The following is an 11,620-nucleotide window of genomic DNA, read 5'->3' on the forward strand; positions in this document are numbered from 1 at the left end:
CCTGTTATTCTTTTTGTTTTTGTTTTATGCTATGCCTTTTGAAAAGGTGAGGGAATGTACAGCAAGGATCTGGGAATCTGGAAATTGTGCCATCATACAAATACGTCCACCTTTTTTTAACACCTAAGTGATTGCCCTAATCTTGGTTGACTATCTCTATCGCTTGGAAATCTATCCTTACCTTGTGATCACTTCCCAAAAGACAGAAACTTCTGATTTCTACTGGAATGTTGGAATGTATGTAAGCTGGCATTGGGGAATTAACCCAGTAACCTTTGGACATTAATACGATGTGATTTGATAACGGGAAGAGTGATGTGGAGGGAGATAAAGGTGTGACTGCTTTAAGGAGTGCTTCGTGTCTGAAGATGAGGAGGCCGAGTATGAGAACTTGAAGGTTGTATGGGCTTGATCTTTTACCAAATAAAGTATAATAGGTGAAATTGTTATTAGCTTCATCTCCTGTTTTGGTTGTTTTTTCTTCTTTCATTGGCTACATTTTAGAGTTATCACAATTCCAAACTCTAGTTGATTATAGCACACTGAAGTATTAGCCATTGATTGTGTGACTTTCCTCTGGAGTAGTTTTATTTTAAAAATGAATATAAGAAAAGGAAAAAAAATAACCTAATGAAATTTCTGTGTTGGAATTTTCAGGCATCATAGGTAGGAAAAAAGGGGAACTATTTTATTATATGGAGCAGTATGGAATACACTTTCCTTGAGGCTCTTCAAATTATCACTTGATGGCATCTAACTGAGAGAAATGATTATTAATAACCAATTATTTGAGGAGATCCAGAGTTCTCCCCTTTTTCTAAAGTCTTGATTTCAAAATTTGTCTCTGGAAGGATATTATTGATAATAGATTGGACTAACTTTCTTGTTCAGACCTCACCCATAGGGGGAAGTCATTTTGCTCTACTCAAGTTTGGGTGGGGATAAATTCTTTGAATAGATTACCCTAGCCTGGGAGTAACTTAGAAGTAAATGAAATAATCAAAGTTCATTTGAACAGGTTCATCCTATCATTATAATATTCATTCTCTCATTAATTGTTAACCAATCAGAGTTGATTGCCACCCTTGGTAACACTTCTCTTCCAATGGTCATGTAAGCCTTAAGCCTTCTGTCATGATTGTCTTTGGTCTAAGAGAGAGATGGTTAAATGACCATCTTTTATTAAAATCTTGTCATTATTGATAAAATAATTAAATTACCCAGAAATTGTGTCTCTTAAAACTTTTTAAATGTCACATAAAGTAGAGGGGTGTATATGTGTGTATTTATGTGTATGTGTGTGAGCTTCCATGTAACTTACTCAAAGACTTTCATGACATGAAAAGCTCCAGGAAAATTTTGGAGAACTTTTACTCTTTTCTTTGTTTATACTCCCTCCCAGAGCACAAGGCAAAATATAAAGAACACAAGAAATGTGTATACATACATATGTGTGTGTACATATATACATATATGTCTATATATGTGCAATATATATATATATACATATATAATAATATATATTGAATGTAACCAAATTAAGTTTTATTATAAGTAAAATGACAATAACATCTCTATAACACTTTAAGATTTGCAAAGCAATTTACTCACAATATCCCTGTCAGTTAGGCAGTGAAAACTACTATCTCTGTTTTATAGATAAGGAAAGTGATTCTTTGGAAAAAAATAAATGATTTGCTTAGAGGCCACATAGATAATAATTGACCAATCAGCCCTATTCAGTTAATAAGCATTTGTTAAATGTCTACTATATACCTAAGCATCTACTATATACTAAGTGCTGGGGATACAAAAAGATGCAAAAGACAATTTCAGCCTTCAAGGAGCTCATAGTCTAATGGGAGAGATAACCAGTAAACAGATATGTACAAACAAGCTGTATGCAGGATAAATAGAAAATAATTTACAGAATGAAGGCCCTGGAATTAAGAGGAGTTGGGGAAAACTTCTTGTAGAAGGTAGGATTTTATTTAAGACATAGGAAGCCAAGAAGGTCAGTATTCCAAGTGGAGGAAGGAGAAAATTCCAGGACAGCTAGAGGAACTTCCCAGAGCTTAGAGATTGAGTGTCTTATTGATGGAACAGCTGGGAGGCCAGAGTAATGATGAAAGAATTCATGATGAGGAAATAAGAAGACTAAAAGGTAGGAGCAAGGGACTAGGCTATGAAGGACTTTGGATATTACATAGAGGATTTTGTATTTGATATTGGAGGTGGTAAGGGACCACTGGAGTATATTTAGTGAGGGGATGTCCCAGTCTGATCTGGACTTTAAGGAAAGTCACTTTGGTAGCAGAGCAAGATCTTAAACTAGTCCTTTTGGCTCCTTAAAAGGAATGGACAAGATGATCTCTATTTTCTCTTATGGACTAAATCTATGGTCTTATGATTCAAGACCAGTGCTCTTTCCACTAAATAACAAGAAGAATCAAAGGTTATACATTTCACAACAAGAGACTTAGTGTGCTTCAAAGTCCGATGAAATCCCTGAAGATTTTCTGCCCTTTTGGAGAAATAAGGAAAATAAGAGGAGGGGTGAGTTTAAGGTGAGAAATAAATTCTATTTTTGCTTGCTATGTTTGACATATCTATGGGACATCTAGAGGAAGATATCCAGAAAGCAGTTATTGTTGTGTCTGGAGCTTAAGTGAAGGGTGAGTGCTGCATGTATAAATTTAGGCATCATCTGCGTGGAGATGATGATGGATCCTATGTGACTAGAGAGATGGTAAAGAGAAAAGACAAGAGGGTTTGGAATACAGGATGCCCTTCTTTGGATATTTTACATTTTGTTTTCCAAATGTGGCACCCAAAAACTGTTGTCATAATAAATCAATCAATAATGTATTCGACTCCTTGCTGTTGTTCTTTGTTTCAGTGTCTGTCTCTTTGTGACAGTCTTTTTTCAGTCCAACTCTTCATGACCCCATTTGGGGTTTTCTTGGCAACAATACTGGAGTGGTTTGCCATTTCCTTCTCCAACTCATTTTACAGAGGAGGAAACCAAAGCCAACAAGGTTAGTGACTTGCCCAGGGTCACACAGCTAGTAAGTGTTTGAGGACACATTTGAACTCAGGTATTCCTGACTGCAGGCTGGTGCTCTATCCAGTGCACCACCTTGCTGCCCCATTCAACTCCTACTGTGTACTATATGTAGATACTACATATGTGTGTATGAGCTGCTACTGAGTGAAGTGAATAGGACCAGGAGAACACTCTACACAATAATAACCATATTGTAAAGACAAATAAAGTGGAAAGACTTAAAAACTCTGATCAATTCAGAGACCAACCATGAATCCACAGGACTAGTGGTAAAGCATGCTACTTACTTCCTGACTGACAGGAGACTGGACTCAAAATGTAGAATGAGACATTTATTTTTTGGACTTGGTCAATGAGGGAATTTGTTGTACTTGGCTATGTATATTTGTTATACAAGTTTTATTTTTCTTCTCTCTTTTTATTCCCTAATGGAAGTGGGGGAGGAAAGAGAAAATACATGTATTTTGGGAAAAAAAATGTTGAAAAATGAATGTTCATTGGAAAAGATTAAGTTAAATTAAAAAAAAAATATGGGACCAGTTTGTCTCCAAGTTTTCTTCTATTTTCAAATGTTGTAAATTTAAACATAGGAGTGGAATAAAAAGGTAAAAATTCAAGCAGCCATAGTATAAGTCATGCTGGGCATATCCGTCTTTCTGTCTAATAAGAAACAGCTTAGGAGTCTGAGACAGAGATATTTGTTCCTGCCTTATACCCAGGGCCTGAACCCTGGGTATATGACTCACTATGATACTCTCCAAAGCATTGTGGCCCCATTCCTGGGAGACTTAGATAAAAAAATCTCACCTCCTCATCTTGAGAGAAAAATTGTAAAAAGGGAAGTTTCTGTCCAAGGACATCAGGTATATGACTATTCCCTGAAGATCTCACACCCTGCACTTGGTCATTAAATTATTTTCTATTAGTCTTTTCATTTAAAGCAGATGTCTAAACAACTGAATTCTGTACAATTGATCAAAACAAATCTAGATCTATCATTTAAACCAGGAGTCTCTGATCTTTCTTGATCTTGCCCCCTACAAATTAAAAAATAAGCACCTTTTCATATACATGTGTTTATTTCTAAATTCTGAGCTCTTCTCCTACCCTATCTTACTACAGACTCAGGACAGTAGGGAATACCAAAATCCTAGCACAAGGAAAGACAGAAATTCCCCTTATCCATCAGTTATGTTGCAAGGCGGAAAAATCTGAGGGCTACACACTTTGAAACAGAGCCCCTTGTCAAAGCCCTAGATCCATAGCAATGGTACAGAAAGTCCTTGAGGGATGGTTATTGGTTCACCCCTTTTTTCTATATTCCCCAAATAAAAAACTTGGAAAATAGTTGTAGTTGCTCTTGCTTCTAAGAAGAAAACCCGGCAAGACTTGCCAACCTTCATTGAACTCTTATAATATCCCAGAGCTCATATTCTAGAACCAGAGCCCTGCCATGGCCACTTATCTCATACCGATGATCAGTGAGAGAGCTGAAACCTTCAGAAGTTGATATACCCTGGACTTGAGCACCGGGAACCAGAAAGCTAAGCACAGTGGTTTATCTCTGAGAGATACTGGCTATGAATTTGCTATCTTCTTTCCTGTAGTCTGCAAGAGAGCAACTTATGCCTTTAGGACAGTGTTAGATGTCCTTGACCAGATGTCATTGCCTATATTAAAGCCTTTTTGCATCAATGAATGGCACTATGGTAGTCTGACAGGCTTCAACAAAGCAGAGACGGCTACTTAGCCTAATGAGGTGCCAAGTGAAGTTCTGGTGACTCTCTTCCCATAATTTCATCACATCCAATGGTAGCTAACCACCCCCCCTCCTATAGCAACATCAGTAAGGACCCCATCTATACAGATCTTAAGGAGAATCAACTACCCTCCAGTGAAACCAAAAGACACCATTGTTAAGGCTCTAACCCTTTGGAAATGAGGCAATTATTCCTCTCTAAAGAAAGAAAGCATGTTCTGATTGCAGACCACGGCAATAGCCTTAGTGGGACTGTCAAGTATCACAAGGGTTTATCTGAAGAAGTTATGGATCTGAATCCACCTAAAGGTGTTCAATTATGGATGACTTGGGCAAGAATCTGAATCAAGGATCTTGGCAGCAGGTCTCTGGCTGAGGGTCCTCCCGCACAACAGGCAGGAAGATGGTGGCAGCAAAGAAGATGAAAAAGTCACTGAAGTCCATCAACTCGAGGCTCCAGCTGGTCATGAAAAGTGGCAAATACGTGCTAGGCTACAAACAGACCCTGAAAATGATCAGACAAGGCAAATCCAAATTGGTCATCTTAGCCAAGAACTGCCCACCCTTGAGGAAATCAGAGATTGAATATTACTCTATGTTGGCCAAAACTGGGTACGTCACTACAGTGGCAATAACATTGAATTGGTTAGAGCATGTGGGAAGTATTACAGAGTGTGTACACTGGCTATCATTGGTCTAGGTGATTCTGACATCATTAGAAGCATGCCAGAACAGACCAGTGAAAAGTAAACTGTACAAAAGTATTCTTTAATAAACTGGGCCATAACTTCTTTAAAAAAAAAAAAGAATCTGAATCAAGCCCAAGGGAATGAAGAGACCACACTCAAAACCATGAAGGTTGTGACAGTCTAAGACAAAGCCAGAAAAGAAAAGGAGGTTATTCACAAAAGCAAGCAGTAGCCAGTCTCTTGTCCCTACCATGTGTCTCCCCTACCTAATCATCTCTCCCCACACTGACCACTACCTTAGGAATCATAACACATAGTTGCAGGTGGAAGGACAGATAGTTCCTCTTCTAATTTTTTTCTTATTTCTAAAAAGACTGTTTCTTTCCTGTGCCCCTCCCCTCTACTACATTATTCAAAATGTCCCTGTGTGGGGTTCAGTAAGGACCTACATGAGGGTTTGGGAGGGAGAAATGGTAAGAAATGAATGATGTGGGGAAGCAAATAAGCAATTGCTCCACTAGTTCCTGTGAGCCAGTCCTGTTAGTATTACAGCCTTATCAGGGGGCTGTAGTCATTTCAGTGGCTAAAGAAGCTGAAAATAACCTGGGTGGTAATTTAATAAATTGCCAAAGCCTTATTTTGATCATATTTTCTCTCAATCTAAGAAAAATGTATTCTGGGAAGTTGGGATTAAGCCGTAAAGCTTACTTGTTGCATTTGCTTTTGAAAAAAGACCCTTCTTCTAGACTTGTAGCTAGTGGCTTTTGAAATGAAGCTGTCTCACATGGTAATCATTGTAAATCTCAAGCCACACAAGAAAGGGAAGAATTCCTTGATTTCTAAGTGGTTGAGAGTTGTATCCTACCATGTAATTCACACTCCTTACTCTCTTTTTAGTAGTGGAATGCCTCTAAATCACGATAAAATGTGCTTCACTGTGTTCCATTTCCTTTCCACATTATATCCCAGCAACTGAACCCTGCCACCTGAGTCCAGTGATTGTTTTTAGCATAACTGTACAATTCCCACTCCCTTATTCTTTTGGTGGCTCTGTTCATTATACTAAAGAGAAGAAGGAGAAGGAAGAAAAGGAGGGGAAGAAAAAAGAGAAAGAGAAAAGGGAAGAAGAGAAGGAGGAGCAGAAGGAGAGGGAAAGGGAAAAGAAAGTGGAGTGGCAGAGGAAAAGGGAGGAGAAGAAGAAGGAGGAGGAGGGAGCAGAAGGAGGAGGAGGAACCCAGCTACATCATCACTTAAGACAGAGAGAAAGTGCAAAAAGCAAACTTTACTGGGGCTTGGGAAAAGGGTAATGGGTAGTAGAAAGACTCACACAATGCAGGAGTAATCTAGGAGAATGGCCCAATGTATAGGGTGGTCTAATGGGGTCCTGATGGAGATAGGTACCTAATATGGGAAAATTAGGTGAGGCTTTTTTTATATAGCATTCTGCAGTATTTTATAGAATATTGCACTTGCCTCCTGCCCAATCTCCAAACTCTGGTGGGAAGAGGCATGCACCCTCCACTCAGTGATGAACATTCTCACATCCGGTCATACCCGTCACATCCCAGTGACTCTGAACTCTTGTAGATCATCATCCAAACAACATGCATCATCCCCATCACCTGAGTCCTTGTTCCCATCCCCTTCAAACCTCCACCCCGAAGTTTCAACCTGACTCCATCCAGCCCTTCCACTAAACTCTATGTAAAGCTTATTCCATAGGCAAAAAACTTCTCTTCCTCTTAAATCTTTTCCTCTCCAACTCCTTGCATCTAACTCTTACTGAAACCTGGCTTCCCCCTTGTGATGCAGCCTTCCCGGTCACTCTTTCTAGTCCTGGCTGTACTTTTATGCATTGTCCTTGACTCACTGATCATTGCTGTTCTCAGGTTCTCAGTTATGCAGTAACTTCTCTTCCTTTGAGATTCATGCTATTCATATTCACCACCCAATCAAAATCCTGTTAGCTTTATAAACACCTGGTCATTCACCATTCTTCTTCAATGAGTTCAATAACTTGCTCACAATTTTTTCTTTTCTCCTCACTAACTGCTGCCCTCATACTAAGGGATTTCTATATGCATATTGATTCTTCCTCAAACACTTTTTAAAGTAATATTTTACTTTTTTTCCGGATTACATGTCAAGACATTTTTTGGCGTTCATTTTAGAAGATTTTGAGTTCAAAATTGTTCTCCCTTCCCCTCCCCTCTTCTTAAAATGGTAGTCAATTTGACATGTTATATATGTCGTATCATAAAAAAAAACATATTTCCATATTAGTCACAGTTGTAAAAGAAGAAACATATCAAAGGAAGAAAACCATGAAAAGAATAAGACAAGAGAAAAAATTATTCTTTGATTTGCATTCAGAGTCCATCAGTTCTTTACCTGGATGTTGATAGCATTTTCCTTCGTGAGACCTTTGTACTTGTCTTGGATCATTGTGTTGCTGAGAAGAGCTAAGTTATTCATAGTTAATCATCACACAGTGTTGCTGATATTGTGTACAATGTCTTCCTGGCTCTGCTCATTTCATTTTGTATCAGTTCATACAAATATTTCCAGGTTTTTCTTAAATTTGCCTTTTCATCATTTCTCATTGCACAATAGTATTCCATTACATTCATATACCACAGCTTGTTCAGCAATTCCCCAATTGACTGGCATCCTCTTCAGTTTCCAAAATTTTTCCAACGTGAAAAGGGTTGCTATAAATATTTTTGTACGTATAGGTCCTTTTCCCTTTTTTATGATCTTTTTTGGGTATAGATCTAGTAGTGGCATTGCTGGATCAAAGGGTATGTGTAGTTTTATCACTCGTTGGGCATAGTAACAAATTCCTCTCCAGAATGATTGGATCAGTTCCCAACTCAATCAACAATGCATTTGTGTCCCAATTTTCCCACATTCTCTCTAACATTTATCATTTTCCTTTTTGTTTGTCATATTAGCCAATCTGATAGGTGTGAGGTGGTACCTCAGAGTTGTTTTAATTTGCATTTCTCTAATGAAAAGCGATTTTGAGCACTTTTTCATATGCCTATAGATAGCTTTGATTTATTCATCTGAAAACTACCTGTTCATATCCTTTGATCATTTATTAATTGGGGAATGGCTTGTATTCTTATAAATGTAACACTATATATATTTGAGAAATGAGGCATTTATCAGAGACAATTGCTATAAAGACTGCTTTCCAGCTTTTTGCTTTCCTTATAATCTTGGTTACTTTGGTTTTTTTGTACAGAAGTTTTTAATTTAATGTAATCAAAATTATCTATTTTACATTTTATAATGTTCTCTATTCCTTATTTGGTCACAAACTTTCACCTCACTTAACTTCTCCTTTAAGAATTTGGATGCCACACCACGTGGTGCATATATGTTTAGTATTGATAGCACTTCATTGTCTATGGTACCTTTTAACAAGATGTAGTTTCCTTCCTTATCTCTTTTACTTAGGTCTATTTTTGCTTTTGCTTTGTCTAAGATCAGGATTGCTGCCCATGCTTTTTTTTTTTTACTTCACCTGAAGCATGATATATTCTGCTCTAGCTCCTTACCTTCACTCTGTGCATGTCTGCTTCAGGTATGTTTCTTGTAAACAACATATTATGGAATTCTGGTTTTTGATCCACTCTGCTATCCACTTCCATTTTATGTGAGAGTTTATCCTATTCGTAATTATGGCAATAATTGCTAACCATATGTTTCCCTCCATCCTAGTTTTCCTTCTGTATGTACTCTCTCTCCTTTCAGTACTCCTTGAAAGTATTTTACTTCTGTCTACCACCTCCCCCAGTCTGCCATTTCTTCTGTCAGTCCCCTTTTTCCCCCTTTACTTAATGTCCTTACCTCCCACTTTCCTGTCAGGTTAGATAGATTTCTATATTCAACCAATTCTCTCTTTGACACAATATTGATGAGAGCAAGGTTCAAGTGATGTCCATCACCTACAGTCCCATTTTTCCCTCCACTGTAATAGGTTTTTCACATCTCTTCATGTAAAATAATTTACTCCATTCTACTTCGCCCTTCCTTCTGCACCCAGTGTACTCTTCTTTCTCATCCCTTCATTATTTATTGTCATTCCCTCAAATTCACCTTATACTTATATTGTGTGTCTGCATATACTCCTTTCTACCTATGCTATTAGAGGTATAATTTTTAAGGATTACAAGTATCATCTTCACATATAGGAATGCAAACAGTTCATCTCCATTGAATCTCTTATATTTTCTTCTCCCTTTTCCCCTTTTTTGGTTTCTCTTGGGTCTCGATTTTGGAGACAAAATTTTTTGTTCAATTGTGGTCTCCTCCTTATAAGAGCTCAAAATCCTTCTATTTCATTGAATGACCAATTTTCTCCTTACAGTATGTTTAATTTTGCCAGGTAGGTGATTCTTGATTGTAGTCCTAGCTCCTTACCCTTCTGGAATATCATGTTCCATGACCTCCTATTTTTTAATGTTGCAGCTGCTAAGTCCTGTGTAATCCTGATTGTAGCCCCCTCATATTTGGATTGTTTCTTTCTGGTCACTTGCAGTACTTTTTCCTTCACCTGATAGTTCTGAAATTTGGCTATAATGTTTCTTGGAGTTTTTTTTTGGGATTTTTTCCCCTGAGGTGATTGGTAGGTTCTTTTAATGCCCCTTTTGCCTTCTGGTTCCAGGATATCAGGGCAGTTTTCCTTGATAATTTCTTGAAAATTGCTGTCCAGGTCCTCCTTTTGATTATTGCTCTCAGGTAGTACAATGATTCTGACATTGTCTCTTCTGGATTTATTTTCTGGGTCAATTTTTTTTTCCAGTGAGGTATTTTACATTTTCTTCCATTTTTTCATTCTTTTGAATTTGCTTGATTGATTCTTGATGTCTCATAGAGTCATTAGCTTCAATTTGCCCAATCTTGGCTTTTAAAGAGTTGTTTTCCTCAGTTAGCTTTTGAACTTCCTTTTCCATTTGGCCAATTGTACTTTGTAAGTAGTTGTTTTCTTGAGTGGATTATTGAATCTCCTTTTCCATTTGGCCAATTCCAGTTTTTAAGCAGTTTTCCAAGTTGTTGAGTCTTTTTTCATAAAACTCTCGCATCACTTTTATTTATTTTCTCAATTTTTCTTCTACCTCCCTGTTTCACCTCATTGTTTCACCTCATCTTTTTGCTGGTTCTTCTGTTCCAGGATTTGTTTTGGGGTACTATTTTATAGTTTTTCAGAGGTGAATATGGGAGATTTATGACAACTTACTGCTTACTCTACTATCTTGGCTCCCAGAAGTCCCAATCTCTCCATAAAACACTTTAAGCACTTAGTTTCATAGCCTTACTACCCCTGAGCTACTCCTCCACTCCACCTCAGCCACACACAAATATTATCATCCTTTTGGCCTTGCCACCACCCATAAATACACCACCTGTATGATAAAGAATTGTGAAGTTCTTTTATCAGCTAAAATCTATTGACTTTTCACCTTTTCTTCTTCCCTATTAAAAAAAAAACACATTCTTTGTCTCATGTTTTCCAGGAAAAAAAATCCAAGTCATTTGCTGTGAAGTCTCTCTTCTCTCCTTTTCCTTATCTTCTATTACTTAGGTGCCTTCTTCCATTTTTTGCTCCTTTACCCCTATCTCACATGATATCTCATCCACACCTATTCCAATGAGAAGAAACTTAGAACTCTTTCCTAGTGCCTACCCAAATCAATCAAAGCCTCTTCCCCACTTCTCAAGACCTGGCCTTACTCCCTACTACATCTGCTGTGGGGTGGACATGATTCTGCACACCACTTAGATGACTAGGGAGTCACTGATTTACAATCCCTTGTTGGAAGACTACTAAATCTTACCATTTACCCTTATGATATGCCCTCCAGATCCTTGTTTTATGTGTCTCTTGATAATAATAGTAACATAGTCATTAAATAAATTTATGACTTAGTTACACTTTCAAAGAATCTCATATTATTTGGATTAAAAAGAATGGGAGACTCTCCACTCCAAAAGAGATTTTAAGGTGGCATTTTTCTAAAATGTTTAAAGTAAAAAAGTGAGAAACATCATAAGATTTTATATTCTCTGAACCTTTGTATAGCATTGTGAAAGTTA

The 11,620-nt window shown here is 37.6% G+C and overlaps 1 pseudogene; it reads left to right on the forward strand.

Annotated features, from left to right (window-relative positions):
- The first annotated feature begins 5,229 nt into the window (after nt 1-5,229).
- Nucleotides 5,230-5,597, forward strand: LOC110201847 (large ribosomal subunit protein eL30 pseudogene; annotated as a pseudogene).
- Nucleotides 5,598-11,620: the final 6,023 nt, after the last annotated feature.

Source organism: Phascolarctos cinereus, unplaced genomic scaffold, assembly GCF_003287225.1.
Source record: "Phascolarctos cinereus isolate Bilbo 61053 unplaced genomic scaffold, phaCin_HiC Scaffold_5;HRSCAF=322, whole genome shotgun sequence".
NCBI lineage: Eukaryota > Metazoa > Chordata > Mammalia > Diprotodontia > Phascolarctidae > Phascolarctos > Phascolarctos cinereus.